We start from the raw sequence: 22,847 nt of genomic DNA, 5'->3' as shown, positions 1-22,847 counted from the left end.
TCCTCCCCAATTCTATCCCCGGACACAGAGTCTTACGCTCCAGGACGCTGCCCTTGAAGCGGTCAAGGTGCGATTCCTCGCCGAGTCCGAGGGAATAACCAACCCTGGAGGGCAAACGGATTAAGAAAGAAAGAAAGAAAGAAAGAAAGAAAGAAAGTTCAGTAATGGAGGGTCTTGGACATTAACACAAGCCAAATGAGTGGCGATTATTTATAAAGTCACCAAAAATGAGTTTGAAGGCAATAATGCATAAAGGCAACGAACTTCCATCAATAGCTCTGGCGCATGCCACTAATATGAAAATACTGTTAGAAACAATCCAGTCTACAAACTGTAACTGGAATAGCTGTGGTGATGAGAAGGTCCTAGCTTTATTAATAGGTCTACAACTCTGATACACTAAGTTCTGCTGTTCCTTACGTGAAATGGGCCGCAGGGATACGAAGTCTCGCTACATTAACAAACAATGACCTACACGTGAACATTTTATTCCAATCCTGACAGAGAATGAAAATTTTGTAAAATAAATTTGTATTCTGCTTCATTTATGTGTTTGAAATCTGAATTCCCCAGGCTTTGTGATGAAAACCGAAGGAAGGTATTTTATAGAAACACAAATGAGATTAGTAATCAATTATGACAATTTTGAAAAAATGTTAAATCTACTGAAAAAATAGGCTGGAAATCATTCAAAAATATCTGTACTGGTTTTCTTGGAAATAACAAAACAGAAAACTATCGTGAAATGGTGAGTAACTTTCTTCAGCTTATCCCAATTATTTCTGGGGTCACTGGAGCCTCCCAGGCCGGGGGTTTAAGTAATCGCCCTTCTTGACGTCACGTGATTCTTCAGATGAAAATCTCGACCAAGGGATGACCGGGATTCGAATGTCAGCCTTCCAGGTGAGAAGCCAGCAGCTAAGCCACTGAGCTAATGACGCTCCATAAGGTACGGTAGTCTAAAAACTTCGTCTCTTCGACTTCCTCCTAGAACTCTTTCCAGAAAATCTTGAGGCGATGGACATTAAGAGCGTTTTCGGCAGCAGATTTGTACGATGGGAAAGAGGTACCGAAGCAAATGGAGTCCCAGTATGCTGACCGATACTACTGGACCCTGGAGAGAGATACCCGAAAGGAACAATATGGCCGGAAATCCTCATATGCAACTGTTTAGGTAAACCCAAATGAGGGGCATATTTATCATTTTAGTGTTACATTCGTGCTAGTTCTACAGAACTTTAGACATGTGCCACAAAAAACCCTTCTCGGTAGAAAAAAATTGAAAGCGTACTTGAATTCAGCATCGAAAACACATTTGAACTCTGTTAATTTAGTTCTTGTGAAAAAGTTTTATTTGGTAGACGAGTTTCATGCTATACGCGTCACAAGTTCATACTGCTTAAACCATTTGTTACGTTGTTTACCAGTCACCACTATCTGACAGTGCTTTTTCATTACATTTGGATTTTAAAGTAAGCTATTTACGTTTACGTTGTTATTGCTTTCGTTGAAGTAATTATCCATAAATTGTGATAATGGTACTCCTCTGGTGATGTTTTATTTTTATTACAATGTGCTTTACGTCACACAGACACAGGTAGGTCTTATGGTGATGATGGGAAAGGGTTAGGGATGGGAAGAAAGGGGCTTTAATTAAGGTACAGCCTCAGCATTTTCCTGGTGTGAAACCTCGCAAAACCACTTTCAGGGTTGTGGACAGTGGGGTTCAAACCCACTATCTGCTGAATGCAAGCTGATAGCTACGTGATCCAAACCGCTCTGTCCCTTGCTCGGTGTCAAAGTGTTTCACCGTGCGGTGTCTGTTCTGCCATATGCACGATTCTTCTTCTTCTTCTTCTTGACACTACATTATAGCTTTCGCCTCCTCAAAGACTTTCTTGGATGCTTTGCTCTTACACCTTTCCCCTGGCAGAACCTTCAGACTTCCCTTTACATCATACACCTCTTTTGTACCCCATGGATGTACGACACAGCACTGCCAGAAATACCATAGATGAAAGGAGACACTTTAATTTTATGTTTTGAGGAATTTATTCATATAATGACAATAAAGAAATTTCACTTCCTGCGAGAGAGTTACACGCATCATTTTTAATTGGTAGACTAACGGCATACGGTACACTAGCCGTTGGAAATTTATTTTGAGTTCATTATGTTAAAACAGAGGGAAATAGACATTCATACATTTGCCCTAGAAGTAAATACATCGCGGGTAGGTCTGATAGTCGCTAGTCTTGAGTAAAAGAATTATTGCAAGAAGTTAACTAAGAACCTCAATTTTAAGATAGATTTTCTGAGTTATAGTAATAATTGGTAAGGATATTAGAGAGGCATATTCATACGCAAACTTTGTCTAAAATAGTAAGGACGAGAATGTAAGGAGAAAACTTCACGACTAAGAGTGAGCATTTGACAACACTGACTTTATTAGCTTATTGTCTTTGCATTTCTACCTGGAAATAAATACCTTTGAGGTCGTACAGGGTAGTTCACCCTATACCCCGATGTCTAGTGTTTGTTACTAATGAAATGCCACAGGAAGTACACGAGCGACAAGGAATCATCACCGGTGACAATACGCTTCAAGAACGAATTTCGTTCGGGATGATACTGCAACAAATGTGTGAATGCAGCTTCTATTCTCTCCATATTGTGGTCCTTGGTGTGAATCCACACATTGCTGCTAGCTGAAATAATCTTGATTAATACTAAATTTTGAGATTCACATTTGTACCAGCTGATTGACACTCCGTCCCTGACATAATCTAATCAATGTGTTAAAAAATTATCGTGGTACATCAAGTCCATTAAAAGGTTTCGGCTTACCAAGGCGACTCCTGCCCAACCATATGTCCTGAGGAAATTTAGTCAGTGTACTATAAGACATCCGCTGCCGTATTGCTTGGTTTCATGATCGGACGCGTTCTCTCTCACATCAGAGAGTTCTCCAGTTGGTCCCGCAAGGCTGGGTGGAGCCTGTTCCAGCCCTCAGCCCGGGATTAAAATGCTTGGACGAACTGGAAATGGAACCCGGGCCAAGGAGTACGTAGGCCTACGTTAAACATTACAATACTGTGCCCCGGAGGTAAATTCCACTATGCCCATGTTTATTTTTTTTACGAAATCGAGTTTTTGACATACAGTATGTACCCACATTTATAGGCCTATACACGTTTTCCTTCTTTGTATGTGAGGAATCCAACCCTGAAATTATGCCGTCAATTTTTGAAACACCCTGTATTTTGTGACGCATTATTGAAACAATTGCGCAGCCATGAAGTAGGAAGGTTTGAGAAAAATTATTTGAGACTCACAACACCAAAAGGTATTGAGATATAAACTCAGTCGAAGGCATATAATACGGTACCTGCCCGTTATCTTGTTATTATTGAATATTTGTCCCCTGCATGTAGTATATATAAGCTGCCACTGAGACCATTTCATGAATTCAGGGTTTCACAAATCTCTTACTCTAATGATAATTCAAGTAACATAAAGTTTGTTCGCAGAACGAATCCGTGATAGTTCGATTTATCGTCCATATGCGCATGCGCGGTTGGCAACTAGTTTGAAATGTGACGAGATAATTTCCACTACGAACGGAAGTGGTTGGAAACGTCTGCTGTTTTGAACCAACGTGTTTTGTATTCTGTAAGCTTCAGAAATTAATTAGGATTTTATTCGTAACTTCAGGTTTAAAAATTAACACTGTATGATAGCGTGAATGACTACTTAGTAATATTAGTTGAAAGTCTGAATATATATTTAGACATAAATACAGAAGTGGGTTATATTTATATTTTCATATTTGGTAAATTTTACTTATTTTGTAATGTTACTTCAGCAACTAATCACGGCCGTGAAGTAATTCTCAGGTCAGTTATGAAACGAACATAGATGGCAGTGGATATGCGCGCGCATATTCTGACTCGCTGACTGAAAGAGTTTCCGTCCAAGATCAGAAACTGTTCCAACGGTTTGCTGATGGCTTCCAAGAGTTTGAAAAGTTTGTACGAACACCACATTAGTGGTCAGCCACTCTGATGATCGCTACTACGAACGCGAATTTGAATGTGCGCATGCGTCTGATAGATGGCAACAGTTTCTGACTGTACTACGAACAAAGCTATAGTCAGCCTCTAATCGGGCAATTAAGAAGTGCAGGTGCACATTTGTGTAGCTATGACGTGAAGAGCGTAGTGGGGACTGACCATAGCAGTTAACCAGTGATATATCGTCCCAGTCCGACAAGCTCTACTGATTAGTGAGGTATGGCGAACAGCTGTCTTCAATTAATTTTGTCGTTCTGTTTTTACCGCACAGTTATCCAATATGACAATTGAATCACCAGTTCGGAATATACTCATGTAACTACTGTATGTTCAGACTGACAAACACGTTCCTGTGTTTTAATTGGAAAGTGATTTAGCATGACCCAATGGGGCTTTTACTGTGCGGGTCCTTTACATTAATGGCTGCTTGATTTATTGGGACTGAGTTAATTAATTACCTCAAACTTCGGTTCCTGACGACAAACTACAAGTTACCGGCAAATATTGAGCAAGCTTGAAGTTTTATGTGACTCTTGATACTGTTATTACTATACCCATAGAACATGCCTTTGCTGGCAGGACCTAGTGTTTACAGGGCACTATGTCTTCTGGTATAGGCTAGAGCAATTTTGTTACTTTTATAGACCTGTCTCTGTCTTATCCTTTGCTTTGTCAATATGAAAGTGACTGAGGTATGAGCGATGCTACTAATGCCAATCCTTATGTAGCCAGTCCCTGCTATGAATGGTGTGAAAATGTTGCTCATAGGGTCGGTTGGTGTATGCATTTCGGTGAGTTTGGCAGACTGATATGTAATACCAACTCTGACTCGGTGAGGAAAGCAACGGGAAACTACCTCACTCATTTCCCTAGCACGCCTCTTCAGTGATGCCTAGGCCATCTATGACAGCTGATGGCTGAGCTGTTGAGGATCCCACCAGCGGCATCGCTGACTGACTGAACATACATACCCATAGAACCTTCATAGAAGACCGCAAAAGTAGTTGGACTTTACTTTCGTCGGCCTGAAGAGATAGGAGACAAGGAATTTGCACTCAGCTGGCCCGCCTTTTAATGTGCCACCAAGCTCGATAGCTGCAGTCGCTTAAGTGCGGCCAGTATCCAGTATTCGGGAGATAGTAGGTTCGAACCCCACTGTCGGCAGCCCTGAAAATGGTTTTCCGTGGTTTCCCATTTTCACACCAGGCAAATGCTGGGGCTGTACCTTAATTAATGCCACGGCCGCTTCCTTCCCACTCCTAGCCCCTTCCTGTCCCATCGTCGCCATAAGACCTATCTGAGTCGATGCGACGTAAAGCAACTAGCAAAAAAAAAAAAAAAAAAAAAAAAAAAAAAAAAAAAAAAAAAAAAAAAAAAATTAAATGTGCCACTATATGCACGGGTATTAATATTTCACAGTGCACTTCTAGACGCCAACCGATTGAACTGTAATTCGTTCCCTCAATCTTTAGCACAGAAGGAGAGCACCTAAGGAACTGTATTCAGTCGCCTGGGCTGTTAAAGACTGCATTCCAGTTCTGAACTGGCAGCTGATATGTTTACGGAAGTTTTGATTATGGAGAGATCAGGACCCATGTGGTCTAGGGGTGGGGTGCCTGTGTTTCACCCGGTGGCCAGGTCAGCGGTTTTTACCTGGATCTGAGTACTGGTTAGAGGTCCACTTAGCCTAAGTGATTGCAATGACAGTGATATAGCGGCCTCGGTCTAGAAAGTCAAGAATAATGACCGCGAGGTTTCGTTGAGTTGACCACGCGTCACCTAGATATCTACAGGTCTTCAGGCTGAGCAGCCGTTACTCCGTAGGGCAAGGCCCGTCAGGGCTATAGCACCATAGGTGGGGGTGGGGTAGGGAATGAGCCATTGCAGATGTGTTCGTAATGGCACGTGCAGTGTCAAAAATAATTAATGTTACGTACATGAATTCCCGAAGTCCCAGATACAGTGGTAGTGTGAGCTGTGTATGCTCTAAAACAATGGGTGACACGTCAGCATTTTCCCACACTTTTGGCGGGAAATATGAATTTTTTTATGAGTCAGGCATGGTCATTGAACCCTAGTCAATGACGTGAGGTCAATGGCCCCCCTCACTGGGGGCTACCTCCCAGCCTCCTACCAAAAATAGGGCAAGGGTGAGAGAGAGAGATTGCTCTCTCTCTCTCTCTCGCAGAGGATCACCTTCCGGTCCTCGACCAAAAATATAGCTGACTTCTTAGCCAGGCATGGCCGCCTCCCTTGCCGGAAGTAGCACCCGATCTTTTTTTTTTTTTTTTTTTTTCGGGGGGGCCCCCGAAGCCCGCTCCCCCCGCGTGACCAACGACTCAATCTACATGGCCTCCGACATGCTATTATTTCTAAGAAGAAGAAAGAGATAGCAGGGGAGAGTGGGAAGTGATACAAGGAGTATCTGCCTGTTTCCATGTCAAACACGCTACCAGGCGATATTGTATTAGGTATATGGTATTGAAGTTTGGTATTGAAGGGTCAGGGAAAAACCACATAGGCAGAAAGAAGAAAGAGCCTACATGTAAAACCTGACATCTTTTGATAGCACATGCAAGGATGTGGGCCGGAAAAAGACCAGAGGTTATGTTAGTTAGGAACAGGTAACATGCACAAAACATAAACCAATTCCTCGCCGTTCCATCGTCTGGGGATCAGTCCGTCTGGGCACTGCTATGACTAGCACGGTCCTTGCCGGCTGCGGAGCCATGCGTCGAGTACCACTAGGGCCTGTCGCACGACTCCACCTCCTTGGGGTACCTCGTACCCAGTCTCCGATCCCGGAGAATGAGGCCAAGCCCGCCGAGGCGGGGGCCTCCTGGAATGGGGTGGGTCATGGCGCCGGGCCTCCCTCCTCTCTGCCCGCGCCATGGCCCTGTAGACTGGGCAACTGCGGTGGGAGGCCGGGTGGCCCCCCGCGCAATTGGCGCACACCGGCGCCTCCTTAAGTGTTGCGCAGGCCGTGTAGTGGTGATCACCACCACAGCGGTTGCACTTCACTTGGAGTCCACAGCTAACTTGACGGTGGCCCCACCTCAGACAGCGGAAACACTGCAAGAGCTGCTGAGGGGGACGTTTTACTCTCACCTGACTGCCGCTACCCGCTGAGGTCCTCTCCTGATTGGCTCCTCGGTTGACTGCTGTCCTGGGAGCAGTCCTGGGTTGCGGCTTGGCGGTCCTCTCCTGGTGAGCCAGCGACGCCTTCTGCTTCCTGGTGCGGCGTCGTCTTCTTCTTCTTCCTCTTCCCGGGGGTTGCTTCTCGGCGGGGGAAAAGGCCTCGTCCTGGTGGCCCTCTTCCCGGCCTGGTGACCCCAGGGTAGTTGGTGGCTTCGCTGCGTCGCCATCTTCTTCTTTCCCCTGGCTGGCGGTGGCGTCGATCGGTCCCAAGGGTTGCTTCTCGGCGGGGGAAGAGGCCTCGCCCTGGTGGCCCTCCTCCCGGCCTGGTGACCCCGGGGTAGCTGTCGGCTCCTCTGCGTCGCCATCTTCTTCTTTCTCCTGGTTGGCGGCGGCGGTGGCGTCGGTCGGTGCTAACACTCGACTGCATTCCCTGTCCTGGGGGGCGCACATCGAGGTCTGCAACTCGACAGACGTGCAGGCAGGCTGGACCTGGGCAGCAGTCTCAGTACGCCAGGGGGCGTCCTTCTCCACCGCTGTGCTGCTCTCCACCATCACGGGCGCGTTCCTGGTTTGCGCCCGGGTAACAGGCCCTTCCTGGTAGGCCTGCGTCTGCGACCACTTCGCCCTGGTTGTCGCCTTGTTGGTCTGCGTGTACTTAGTGGAGTACAGCTTTCCAACTGGAGTCGCGCCGTCGCGGCGCTCGGGAGCGCCGCCGTCGTCCTCGGTCGTTGGCTCCGTCTGCGAGGCTGCCTCCTGGTAGCCCGAGACGTCCAGGTGCTCCCTGAGTCCTGGTAGCCGGGCAACCTGGAACTGCTGGGACGCGCGCTCCTCGTAGACCCTGAAGCTGGCTGCGTCGTTAGGGCGAATGATAATCGCCCAGGTAGCAACCATAATGCCGATGATCGGCAGGAGTGGCTCTCCGATGTACTCCGCAGTCGCATTCAGGTTGTCGAATACGTGGAGCGTCCCCTGGTTCTCTCTGTGCGCTGACTTTTATAGCATGGCCGTGCGGGTGGGGGATGTGGGTCGAGTATGGGGAAATGCTAGTGCGCCTGCGGGCTAACACCACATCTGTCTACCATACTTCAACACCATATACCTAACACAATCTCGCCTGGTAACGTGTCTGATATGGAAATAGACAGATACTCCTTGTATCACTTCCCTCTCTACCCAGCTATCTCTTTTCTATTTAGAAATTAATAGCATGTCGGAGGCCATGTAGGTTGAGTCGATGGTCACGGTGACGTGACGAGTTACTGTGAAGGCAGGGGAGACATACCAGTGCGCTTTCGCGGCGTATTCCTGAGTTACTGTAAACAAATATCCCGCTATAGTAATAAGAGTGCGCTCTTACGGCGAATTTCGTGAGTTTCTGTAAATAAATGACTATCAGAACCCGCTAGAGACAACAGTGCCCGCTCGCGGTGACTTCGTTAGTTACGGTAAACAAATGACTATTAGATCCCGCTAGAAACATAACAGGGGAATAGCTAGTGCGCATGTGCGCATGTATATCAGCTTGCGGAGGAAAGAAGAAGTGACGAGGTACACTCTGGCGGCGAGTTTGAAAGTTAGTGTAAAACGTATTACTCAAGCACTCTGTTAGCCGTACGAGAAAGTAGGATTGTGGGCGGCGCTATCTAACTAAAGAAATTACAAGTAGTTTTCCATCCTTCGGATGGTACTCAAACAACTTCAGTCTTCTCTTACGTAACCGAGCTCGATCGCTGCAGTCGCTTAAGTGCGGCCAGTATCCAGTAATCCGGAGATAGTGGGTTCGAGCCCCACTGTCGGCAGCCCTGAAGATGGTTTTCCGTGTTTTCCCATTTTTCACACCAGGCAAATGTCGGGGCTGTACCTTAATTAAGGCCACAGCCGCTTCCTTCCAATTCCTAGTCCTTTCCTATCCCATCGTCGCCGTTAGACATATCTGTGTCGGTACGACGTAAAGCAAATAGAAAAAAATGTCCTCTTACGTATGGTGTCTGTGATCTTTTTTTCTTTTGCTATTTTGCTTTACGTTGCACCGACACAGATATGTCTTACGGCGACGATGGGATAGGAAAGGCCTAGGAATTGGAAGGAAGCGGCCGTGGCCTTAATTAAGGTACAGCCCCGGCATTTGCCTGGTGTGAAAATGGGAAACCACGGAATCTGTAATCTTCTTTGTCTATCTGTACAGATCTTCACTTCTCCTCTTCCTCCATGTACCATCCTTTCATTTTTCGGGTCCTTCTTTCTTCTCTTGTTCATCCATTTTCCGTTTCTTATTAAGTATCAGACATTCTGACCTGTAAAGTCCTTCTGGCTTGATAACCGTGGCGAACTATTATTATTATTATTATTATTATTATTATTATTATTATTATTATTATTATTATTATTATTATTATTATTATTATTATTATTAAACGTTGAATTTGACGATGATGCCAACACAGAATTCTTATGTACTGTAATTTGATTGGAAAAGCGAGATAAATAATTGCGATGGAAGTCGAAGTGTGACATGGTATTCAAATTCGCCCGTCTGACGTGTGCAAGGCACATTAGGAGGCTGACTATCACTCCTATGTAGGGAGCTCTCCTCGTCAGTTCTGAGTCATAGGAGAGGAATTACCGAGATAGCCATCAAATATGAACATTGCTGTTTCCTAGTTACACTCACATTCATTACCTTTACTTCGTGGTCATGTACCCTGTAGGAAACTTCCTAATCTCTGGCACGTTTGCCATATAGTAGGTATTTTATTGCTGCTACGGTTTCACTTTGTATCTGCACTGGAGTGTATGGCTTCGAATCATTCCTTTGTCCGCTGTTAGTTTGTTCCTAGTGTATGAAGAAAATGAGCTTACAGAGCTGCAGTTTATGACCGGATCCTCTCCGTTAAGCCACCTGAATGTAATGGCTACAATAGCCGCAGCAGATAGCGACGTTCCAACAAGTGTGCCTTTACAGGGACTTCTCTGCAGCACCCTTTATGGACATCTCTTACAAGTACTTTTGATTTTAAACACCTAAGGTATGCTCGAGTACTCTGTTGTTGGCTTTAAGGGCATCTGTATGTGAAACCTGCATGTTCTAAGCACAGATTTGTAGGCTCATATCTTCGTTCGTCGTTCAACATCAACTAATGCAAAATGCATGCCCAATATCAACTACCTTGTTCCCGTAGTTCATTGTCAACAAAAATATAATCTAAACATTTTAATTTTCTACCACAACTTTAAGTACAAGTTCCACGAAAGATTTCTTGCCAGTTGCTTTACGTCGCGCTATTTGCCTGGTGTGAAAATGGGAATCCACGGAAAACCATATTCAGGGCTGCCGACAGTGGGATTCGAACCCACTATCTCCCGAACTCAAGCTCACAGCTGCGCCCGCCTAACCACATGACCAACTCGCTCGGTACGAAAGATATAACATAAGCATATCAAGTGCAAGCTAGCACAAATAATGAAGGCCTTTGCGGAGTTCGAACATTGATATAGGAATTAGATGTTTTTGAAGACTTGCGTGTGGAGCGTTGCGTTCTATGAAAGTGAAATATGGACAATAACTAGCCCAGAAAGAAAGAGAATTGAAGCTTTTGAAATGTGGTGTCACAGAAGCATGGTTAGGTGGATTGATAGAATTACAAATGAAGAGATACTGAAAGGAATTGGCGGGAGGAGGACGATTTGACGAAATGTGACCAGAAGAAGGGGTAGAATGATAGGACACATCTTAGGACACCAAGGAATTGTTCAGTTACCTTTGGGAAGTGTAGGTGGTAATAACGGTAGGGGTAGACCACGGCATAAATATGACAAACAGAGTAATGTAGGATGTAAGCTTGCCAGACAAAAAATTAGTCACCCCTGGTGAAATCATTACAAGCATCAAGTAATACCATGTAACTCCGCCACTAGACTTGATAACTGCCTGGATTCGGTTTGATCGCGCAATTCCACCAAAGTGCACAGATGCTGATGTCTTTTGTTTTCTTACAAGTTGGTTTACGTCGTACCGACACAGACATGTTTTATAACGACGATGGAACAGAAAAGGACTAGGAGTGGAAAGGAATCAGCCGTGACCTTAATTAAGGTGCAGCTCCAGCATTTGTCTGGTGTTAAAATGGGAAACCACTGAAACAATCTTCAAGGCTGCCGACATTGGAGTTCGAACCCACTATCTCCTGAATACAGGATACTGGCCGCACTTACGTGACTGCAGCTATCGAGCTCGGTGATACTGATGTCGGCGTTTTACATGTTGTTCCAACATGTCTCACAGATTTTCAATGGGGTTCAAGTCAGGTGATTTTGCAGGCCAATCGGGATGTAATTGAGTGGGGGAGTGTTCATAAAACCAGTCACATATGCGTCCAGGCCGATGAACTTTGCTGTTGTCATCTTGAAAAATCGGTGTATCAATAGCGTACTCAACAAGCAGATGTTGATTGAAAGGCAACAATTGATCATCCATAATGTTTAAATAAACATGCTGGTTCATATTAGTGGTCGCCTCAGTGAGCGGGCCCAATCCATGGTACGAAAAATAACCCCAAAACATCACAGACCCACCTCCGGATTGAACGTGATCTTAGACACATCCAGGATGAAATGGTTCATTTGGTCTTCGGTGCACTCAATGACGTGCGTCATTGGAATACAGGCAAAAATGTGATTCGTCAGACCACATTACGTTCCACCAGTCAGCTACTGTCCACGTTCGATGATTTCTAGCCCATTGAAGACGCGCAGCTTTAAGTACCTGTGTGAGCAATGGCCTCTTGTGAGGTGACTGAATCCAAATGGTCATTGCGTACAGTTTCCGTCGCAATGTTCTCTCGCTAACAGGTTGGAATTGACCTTCATTCACTGACTGCAGCAATTGCTGTCTGGTTTGCAAGAGATTTCGATTCAAAACGCGTCTCTGGTCCCTCTCAGTCAGGATCTTTTCCGACCACAATTGTGACATCGTGTTTGGTGGTCACGTGTAGTAGACCACTACTTGTAGACACGTTGAACAGTCCGCTGCGAAACACCAACAAATCTAACAGCTACACTCACCGCCTGGCCATGGGCACGACCAAACACGATTGTCCCTTTCTTTCATTCTGTTACATCTACCAATGTTGACATACACTGTCCGCTTGAAACATCAATATCTCACTGATTGCTACTGCCTCATGTTCACGTAGAGGCGTTGCGCGTGCGGTTCAGCACGGGACTCGTTTGCTGCGCCATCTGTACAAGCTTAACGATTCATCTGTTTGTGCGCATTAGGGTGACATTCTTTTTTAGTCCGGTGAGCTTATTAGTTACGTAGAAATGAGAAGGTTAGCACAGGATAGGATGGCATCAAACCAGTCTATGGACTGATGTCCCAAACAACAGCAATACTTTATTTTTGTGAATGTTAATAACACTAGTATCTACAATAAAGACTAAATTCACACTGGTGAAGTGGACGCTTGAAAAGAACATATACTTTATTTCTAAAACTTGAGGTGATTAGCATACTTTAGGGATAAATGTACATTTTGCAAGTATTTCTCGTGGCTTTTAAAGACTTGTATGACTTGATTGCTGCAGCTCTTATGGTTCCTGAGAGAATCGTACCTAGAGATTAAGGAAATGCCACTTTTGTAATGTTACCTGACAGGAATTGGTAGTATTGGCACCGTAAATAGCCGTTTGAAACGCACTTCCATTGCAGGAATGTATACATATTTTAACTATGCTCAGGTTTAGGAAATCTTGCTATATTCAAAGCTAGCTTTTTCCTGCTATTTTCTTTTTTAGCTATTTGTTTTACGTCGCACCGACACAGATAGGTCTTATGGCGAAGAAGGGATAGGAAATGTTTAGGAGTGGGAAGGAAGCGGCCGTGGCCTTAATTAAGGTACAGCCCCAGCATTTGCCTGGTGTGAAAATGGGAAACAGCGGAAAACTATTTTCAGGGCTGCCGACAGTGGGGTTCGAACCCACTATCTCCCTAATACAACACTGGCCGCAATTAAGCGACTGCAGCTATCGAGCTCGGTTTCAAAGCTAGCAGTGATCACGTTATAGCCCAAGGCCCTTCACGACTGTAGTGCCATCTGGTTTGCTTTCTTTACACTATTCATGGAAATGATAAAAAAATATGATTTAAAAAATGATTTTCACGCCAACATCCCTTCAGCAAAGCCTAACATATCCCGATAATATTCAATACTAGCTGTTGTACTCCACTTAGCGTGTGCATGATTGAATTTTTCTTGAATGGTACTTCGAATAATGATTAAATGTCTTCATGCTTCGAGGTTTCGTTTCTAATGGTACGTCCGGTAAATACTCAAGTGAATACGACAACCTTCTAAATCTAAACATGAAACATTTTTACACAGCTAAACAGTGATGATATAATGACCGATACAACTACAAACCATCAGCACCTAGATGGGAGTGAATCAGGATGCAAGTGGACACTTGCGACGAAGAAACAATCCAGCAGGCTGCTTTCATGAGAAGATGTTTTACCCCTTAAGCACTCTTTACAGGGACCATGAAAATTGATATATGAGCTAGATGAAGCTGTACAACTCTTTCGAGCTAACTTAGATCTCTTCATTCAAAACTTGAAGGAGAAAATAATTCAATAACCCACACTTCTTTCGGTATCTTGTAAACGAAAGTTTGTAGCGAAAATTGTCTTACTTTCTTGTACCAGCTAAAGAGAGAATTTGGGGAACGATTCAGGCAGTTCAACAAATTGGAAGACAGAGCGAGTTGGCCGTGGGGTTAGGGGAGCGCAACTGTGAGTTTGCACTCGCGAGATAGTTCGAACTCCATTGTCGGCAGCCCTGAAGATGGTTTTCTGTGGTTTCCCATTTTTCACACCAGGTAAGTGCTGGAACTGTACGATAATTAAGACCGCGGCCACTTCCTTTCCACTCCTAGCCCTTTCCTATCCCAACGTTGCCATAAGACCTATCTGTGTCGGTGCGACGTAAAGTAAATTGTACAAAAAATAATTGGAGGACATTTTTCTTGCTCTCATGAAACTCTTTTCGTTCGGCCCTCGAGAAGAACGGTGTACGGAAGCAACTGAATTGTGGAACTTTGATAAGGCAGAATTACAGACGAAAATGCTACAGGTACAGATGACAGAAGAAAGGGTAGAGAAAATTGATATGTCGTTTTGGGTCTCTCTTGATAGACACACACATACCCTAAATTGCGCAAGTTTTCGAAATATGTGATGTGATGACAATGTTGGGGTCAGCATGCCTGTGTGTGTGTGTGGTTTTTATTTATGGGGTTCGAACCCACTGTCTCCGAATGCAAGCTACAACTGCGTGACCCTAACCGCACGGTCAACTCCCTCGGAGCGCGTGTATGTGTGGGTATGTGTGTGTCCTTTCCAACATGAATTTAATCACCTTCTATTAATATCAGAGCCAGGATCGAACCCGCCCATCTGGCCTACCTTCTGAGCCACTTACCTCGGCAGGGGACTATTAAGAAGTGGAAAGGACTATAAGATCTTATTAAATGTTTGGTACCTTTTGTTGATTATACTGTCTTATAATTAAACATTATTCAATTTTTCATAGCAATCTTTGCTCCAGAGTGAACAGCTATCGGTATGAACAGCAAGGTTAATTTCGAGCTCTGTAGTTTAAAGTAACGCAAACTCAAAATATCTTACGGTGACTATTGCCCATACCTTAATTAAAGCAGCAGTAAAATCCAGTTTTAAAAGGGAAAAACTCCTTGAAGTACTTAATACAACGGATACTCATAGGTATATTTTTTCAGTTAACATCTCTTATCTTCTCATTTACTGTACTCGCTTCGGCGGTACATATACTAAAATTGGAACGATACAGAGAAGATTAGCATGGCCCCTACGCAAAGATGACACACAAAATCGTGAAGCGTTCCATATTTTTCGTACTCGCTTCGGCGGTACATGAAAATTGTTTCCAAATCAGTAATAACTCATGAATACTTGAGGGAATGCTTAACCATTGCTATAACTTCGTACACTGCAAATGCTGAAGCGATTTCACAAAACGAGACATGCCATTTCTCTCACTGATGTGACTGGATGGCGAATCGTATATTTCAAATATGCGTATTCTCACTGAATTCAAAATATCATTGATCTAAAATTTTGTTTATTTGCGAAAGTACTGTATGTAAACACTCCATCAGTTTAAATTAAAAAATGCATGAGAGGACAGTACTAATTTGTACTAGTTATATACACTATATTTACTAACTTTCCGTCATTATTATAGGGAATGACCAGTCACCGTAAGCAAGACCAGTACCTATCTCACTCAGCCATTTATTTATACCCCAGAGCCTACTTTATTGATATGTCATCAATACAGATGTCCGACTCGTTGGCTGAATGGTCAGCGTACTGGCCTTCGGTTCAGAGGGTCCCGGGTTAATTGGTTAATTCCAATGGCTCGGGGGCTGGGTGTTTGTTCTGTCCCCAACATCCCTGCAACTCACACTCTACACATAACACTATCCTCCACCACAATAACACGCAGTTACCTACACATGGCAGATGCCGCCCACCCTCATCGGAGGGTCTGCCTTACAAGGGCTGCACTCGGCTAGAAATAGCCACACGAAGTTAAAAATTTAAATCAATACAGATCCCAGGAAAAATAATTGAAGACCCCGGATCTACAGTGTGAAACACAACAGCTCGCCCTTGACGTAACTCATCGACCTACGTCCGCTCCCACATGTGCCTTAGCGCTCTTGGACAAGTACTAGGTCACCAACTCGGAGCTTCTTGTCTCTTTCGTGTGATAGCTGCAGAAGTGGAGTAGATATACGTACCTTCATCCATCTCTTCCAGAAATCTTCTGAGAGTTGTTGGCTGAGACGGCATAGCTTCTGTAAGATGGCATTGGTGTTCGGTTCTCGTCTGATAAGTGTGACCGTCATTATTGTCTCCATGGAGAATGTGTACTGGTATGAAACACTCACACTTCTCATTTTGATTTCTCATCTTGCACTATAAACCGTGAATTCATGGTGGCTTCTATTTCGGATAAGATAGCACTTCTTCTACTTGACGTTTCCTCAGATTCTTTCTCATGCATCGTTTATTGTGCCAGCCATCCGTTCCCACAACCCTCCTAAAACATTTCCTGTGGGGCAATGAAATTCCATGACATCTTGCGGTTAGCAAACCAAAATAAGTCGGTCCAGAGATCCAGAAAATAATTGGAATAAGCTGAAGAAAGAAAGAAAGAAAGAAAGAGAGAAATCAAAATATTTGTAGGCCTATTAATAATGCTGTAGGAAACGTTATTTCTCTCTATCTCCTACACATTGACTCTCTTCGCGTCGCGCTGGTGAACCGCAGGGAGACGGCGGAGTGGTAGTTGACAGACGCATCTTCCTGTTAAGTCACCACTTCAAATCCCGTTCACTTCGTATGAGATTTGTGCTGGACAAAGCGGAGGCTGGACAGGTTTTTCTCCGGGTACTCCGGTTTTCATTCCAGGAACACTCTTCAGTATCATTTCATTTCATCTATCAGTCACTGACCATTGCCTCAGAGGAGTGCGACAGGCTCCGGCAGCTGGCACCATTCCTATCCTCACCGCTAGATGGGGGCTTCATTCATTCCATCCCTGATCCGGTCGAATGACTGAAAACAGGCTGTGGATATTAATTTTCACCACACTTAAGTGCAATCAGTCTTATCTGAATATTCGTCCAGAGCCAGAGAGTAAACAGAGGCATCGCATATTTCCTGCTGGAGTTTAGTACGAACTCCATTGATAACAATATTCTACCCAGTGCTCATTTGTAGCGGCAGAGAGCGCTATACTTTTAACGACTTGAATGAGGTACTTTCGAATCACTTGGAAATGACGTGCTGCCCGTTTCAACAAGACATTTTTTCGCAGTTTATGAGCTGACAAATGATTTTTCCCCTAACTAAAATCCAGGATACTTTTTAGACGCCCGTGCCATGTTGCCTTCTCTTGTTCTCTGTTAACTCGTCTTTAGCAGCCTCTAATGAAGCTTTCAACTGTTTAGCCGTCTGGTTTCTGGCATCATTGAGAAGTTGAAATCATTGGTCGAAATTGACATGCAGCTTTAAAATCCCACCCTCAGTTAGAACAACTGTCTCAGTGCGTATTAAACTTGTTGGTTTAACGTCAGTGCGTTCAGGTAAAACTAAGAAGAATTGCAGTTCGTATTCAAGCTTGAAGGTGCAATTTTCTGAGTTAAGTCTCTTGTAGTTACTCATGACGCAAAAGTTGACTAAAATAATTGAAAACTTACACTGATATGTAAATGACCCGTTGTTTTTAAATTCATGAACGGAGCAAGCAACAGCTAACTACTGACTGAAGCAGGAGAGAAACCGCAGACTAGAGGGAAAAAATTTAAATAAACACGCTCTACTACCTGTGGAGAAAATCATGTTTTGGCTAGGGAACGTATAAGGCGTGCATTTCCCTTTAAGATAGTTTTACTGTTTTAATTGCACTATTTTTATTTCTTTCTTTCCTACTTTCTTTCTTTCTTTCTTACTCTTGGCATCGTATAAACTGTGCAGGTACGGGGAAAAATACGTTGGGGTCCAGATTGTTGGACAGGAGTCCGCCTTTTGAAAACCCCTGGTGTAGATGGAAGGCGTTTAACGCGCCCTGTCAATGTGGTAATCCCCCTGGAGATTGACCAGAATGAGGAGAATGTCTGGGATTCTTAAAGAATGTGATTCATACTTACGCTCTTAATAATAATAATAATAATAATAATAATAATAATAATAATAATAATAATAATAATAATAATAATAATAATAATGTTATTTGCTTTACGTCCCACTATCTACTTTTTAAGGTCTTCGGAGACGCCAAGGTGCCGGAATTTAGTCCCGCAGGAGTTCTTTTACGTGCCAGTAAATCTACCGACACGGGGCTGTCGTATTTGAGCACCTTCAAATACCACCGGACTGAGCCAGGATCGAACCTGCCAAGTTGGGGTTAGAAGGCCAGCGCCTTAACCGTTTGAGCCACTCAGCCCGGCACTTACGTCTTAGTGAATGTCATGGCCATTGTAGACGAACAAGGATTGTAAATAATTGCTTTGTTCTTCTACACTCCACATATTATTAAACAACACTACATATTCCTCCATAGCTACTCATTCCAGCAGGAAACTTGTATCTCAGTGTGATATCTGAAAAGGAGTCTACGGAAGATTCTTTTAGCAACAGTAAAAGAAATATAAAAATCCTCTGAGGTTTTGGTTGGAACTTATTAAAGCATGCTTCTTGTCACTTGAATTACCCTCGAAAATTTCTGCTACAGCAGTTAATTTAAGTTATAAACTGAAGACTTCATCCCTGTATGCAGCTCTAATTACAGCATCCTCCAATTTGCCGCGCTCTCTGCCATAAAGTTATACCAGCTTTACGCAGCGCAGCAGCTCAATTTCTGCCTGCGCGAACGGCAAAATCACAACTGCCTAGACATTCTCTAGTCTGATCTGAATTTTAAAAAAGATATTTGTAGTGTGTTGACCTAATGTATGGCCTTTTTAAATTTCTTTAAGAAATATTTTCGCGGAGATTGTGACTTTTGCCCGTCGATAACTTCAAGTTTCAAAATTTGACATCTTCGATTTGCTCTCTTGTCCAATTATTATTATATTGCTTACGGAATGATGAAAATTCTCTTAACTGTGAGAATACTATACAGATTAACTGGAGTAAAATCTAACATCACTGAAGTTAATAACATAAAAGAGAAAAGCCTGGCGAAATAAGTGGGAGTAATTATTTCAGAGTCGTCACGTGAACATCTCAAAGACTGTGAGATCCAAATATTGTCCTGCAGGTTTAGGGCTAGTTTTTCGGATCACAGAACGTCATTTTGGTCTATCAAACTTATCAACATTTGCACATTGTGTCCTGCCATTGTTGTTCCAGTCTTCCACGTGGGTGTCGACCATCGAATTGATTGTTGTACTAGGGACAGTTTTATGCGCAGCACGTCTGTTAAGACCTGCAGCAGGAGTCATCTCCCTCACATCGTCACACAAATCGGTGTGAGACCCATTCACCAGCTGATCGTGTCGTTCCAGACGTGGTCCAATCCAACTGTGTAATTCCCGTATTCCGGCGATGCATCTGCATCTCCAAGACATGGAATTAGTGCTCTACACTCTTCATTGCTGGCCAGCGTTTTGCTTCATGTAGGCCGACCAGGCGGATTAGTGAGCGATATAACTTGGATTAGTCGAACCAAGCTGGGAAGACTCCAATATGAACGATCGCCACTGATGTCAAGAGGTACAGGATACCAAGAGAGGAATCATACCGATGTTTGCTATGAATGAAACTATTGTCCTTAAAACTTTGTCTCTCATGAAGGAAGTGAAAGTAAGAATTAGAAAATTTGCAATACAATAGAAAGAGAGCAGGGAGTGAAAATCCTCAAGGGATTAGTAAATTATAAGAGAAAAGTCCACAGGCAGCTAGTCTATGAGTAAATTATGAATGAAACTGTACAGGTGGTGTTGTACAATGAGTAGAGTCTTTTAATACACTTGGGGCCATTTCTTGTGTTGTGGACGATTTAATCTTGAATCATTTGCAAGATGATAGTTATATTTGGAACTACCCCGCGAACACCAAACAAGAGTCCTACAACTTCTCAGATGTATACGAGGGTTGTGAATTAAGTAGTGGAAATATTGATAGAACGCAATATTTAATTAAATTTTTCTTCTTCTTTGTCTGTTTACCCTGTAGGGTTGGTTTTTCCCTCGGACTCAGTGAGGGATCCCACATTTACCGCCTCAAGGGTGGTGTCCTGGAGCTTCAGACTCTGGGTTGGGGTACAACAGTGGAGGATGACCACTACCTCGCCCAGGCGGCCTCACCTGCTATAGTGAAGAGAAGAGGGAAGGAAGCGGCCGTGGCCTGAAGTTAGGTACCATCCTGGCATTTGTCTGGAGGAGAAGAGGAAAGCCACGGAAAACCACTTCCAGGATGGCTGAGGTGGGAATCGACTCAGTTGACCTCCCGAGGCTGAGTGGACCCCGTTCTAGCTCTCGTACCACTTCAAATTTCGTGGCAGAGCCGGGAATCGAACCCCGGTCTCCGGGGGTGGCAGCTAATCACACTAACCACTACACCACAGAGGCGGACATTTAATTAACAAGTAAAACTGCATTACATTCCTTGAATGTAGTCATCCGCAAAGTCTATTACCTCCAAACGTCGGGAAGCCGTTGGGGACCCGTTGGCAAGGCTCTCTGTTGATGACAGTGACGGAACGCCCTACTACGCGGAGTACAGACAGACAGACAGACAGACAGACAGACAGACAGACAGACAGACAGACAGACAGACAGACAGACAGACAGACAGACAGACAGACAGACAGACAGACAGACAGACAGACAGACATATATGGTTTATTTAGTTAGGGACACGTATCCCTGTCTCACACGAATGATATAATAATAATAATAATAATAATAATAATAATAATAATAATAATAATAATAATAATAATAATAATAATAATAATAATAATAATAATAATAAAACCAGGAGGAGAAGAGTTCAGCACTCTGGTGTTTTTATCTTGGTGTTCATAAAGGCTATGAAATCGTTCATACAGGTAAGAAGGGGGTTGCAATGTAAGGATTCGGTGCAATGAAGTCAGGGTATGCAGCGTGCGTCTGTCTTCAAGGCGTAGCGTAGCCATTTGAGGTCGACGTAACTTTCAAATTACGTATAAATCTTACAGAGACATTCTGTGCACGTTGTAGTTTACCTCGAAGTTTGGTTTTCGTGTCTTTGTAAACTACGTCATAATAACTGAATATTGCAAGAACGAGAGTTTCGACTAGATTCTTCTTTAAACTGAACGGGAAAGTAAATTTGTAATTGTTTAAAGTGTGAAACATGGCAAAAACCCGTCTACTCACAGATATTGTATGATCCGTCCACGGGAGGTGCTGGTCAATGATTACTTCCAGATTATTTAAGCTCTGGCAAAAGAGCAAGGCTTGGTTTTGAAGTCAATCAATCACTACTGATCTGCATTTAGGGCAGTCGCCCAGGTGGCAGATTCCCTATCTGTTGTTTTCCTAGCCTTTTCTTAAATGATCGCAAAGAAATTGGAAAATTATTGAACATTTCCCTTGGTAAGTTATTCCAATCCTTAATTCCCCTTCCTATAAACGAATATTTGCTCCAATTTGTCCTCTTGAATTCTAACTTTATCTTCATATTGTGATCTTCCTACTTTTAAAGACACCACTCAAACTTATTCGTGTACTGATGTCCTCCCACACCATCTCTCCTCTGACAGCTCGGAACATACCATTTAATCGAGCAGTTCGTCTCCTTTCTCTCAATTCTTCCCAGCCCAAACTTTGGAACATTTTTGTAACGCTACTCTTTTGTCGGAAATCACCCAGAACAAATCGAGCTGCTTTTCTTTGGATTTTTTCCAATTCTTGAATCAAGTAATCCTGGTGAGGGTCCCATACACTGGAACCATACTCTAGTTGGGGTCTTACCAAAGACATATGCCCTCTCCTTTACATCCTTACTACAACCCCTAAATACCCTCATAACAATGTGCAGAGATCTGTACCCTGCTCATTGGGGATGGACAAACTGTAATTACTGGGAATAACTCTTGGGTGGGCAATTGCTATCGTTAGGGATTTTTTCGGGTTCAAAGTAAGTTCATGCTGGGAAGACCGTTAGCTTACGGCCTTTAGATTCATGTTAATTTGCTCGATTGTTGTCCAAGATGCCACGTCACGAAATCGGTGGCCCCGGAGGGGTACATTCAACTTCGGAAACACGTCAAAATCGCAAGGACTGATGTCTGATGAGTACGGAGGGTGTTCAAAGACATCCCAACTCCATCGTTGTTATAAGAGCTTGACATTGTTTGGGACATGGCAACGTGCATTGTCATGAAACACAAGAGGGCAATAAACGTGGAATATAGGCCGCATAGCCGGACGCAGATATCGCTCCAGAAATCGGCAATAATAGTAATTGTTGCTGGTTTGTCCCTCAGGCACAGCATGAGTAATAATAACACACTTGTAGTCGTATGCTACAATCAGCTTAAGCTTCCTGTAGAAATTTCTGTGACGTAGCGAACCTGGATGATGCTATTCATTCGATTGACGCTTCAATTCAACTTCTTAGGCTCGTGCCCACGTCTCGTCAATGGCGACACTCCGCTGCAGAAATGCGTCTCCTTCGTTGCGGTACCTGTCCTGGTGGATGCCAGTCGGTGCCTACCGGTGCCGTTTCTGTACGTCGGTGAGTTGATGTGGAACACAAGGCGACGCAGTTTTCCTCATGTTAAGACATTTCGTCAGCATGTGCCACACGGTTTGACCAACCTCTACGGATAATTCCTGGACAGGCCATCGATGGTCTGCGGAAACGAGACCACTCACGATGCCAATGTGATCTTGAGAAATGGACGGCCGACCTGTACGGTAATGCATTCTCGCCACAGGCTTCACGTAATCCTCGATAACATTCTGATGCATTTTTGCCACAGACCACCTCGATTTTAATCCACGCTGATCACTTTTTGAAAAGATGCTGTAGAG

General features: G+C 43.8%; 1 protein-coding gene and 1 non-coding gene across 2 annotated transcripts in view; one reads left to right on the top strand and one right to left on the bottom strand.

The window, feature by feature from the left end:
* LOC136876459 (acetylcholine receptor subunit alpha-like) overlaps positions 1-22,847 on the bottom strand; it is a 1,223,921-nt gene that overhangs the window by 460,349 nt on the left and 740,725 nt on the right. The window lies entirely within an intron of this gene.
* Positions 15,036-15,142, top strand: LOC136859301 (U6 spliceosomal RNA). Its single transcript, XR_010858947.2, has one exon. It is a non-coding gene; the product is annotated as a U6 spliceosomal RNA (small nuclear RNA).

The sequence above is a fragment of the Anabrus simplex genome, chromosome 1, assembly GCF_040414725.1.
Source record: "Anabrus simplex isolate iqAnaSimp1 chromosome 1, ASM4041472v1, whole genome shotgun sequence".
NCBI classification, from domain to species: Eukaryota; Metazoa; Arthropoda; class Insecta; order Orthoptera; family Tettigoniidae; genus Anabrus; species Anabrus simplex.
Note: the sequence above shows the minus strand (reverse complement) of the source record. Positions and strands in the feature narration are given on the sequence as shown.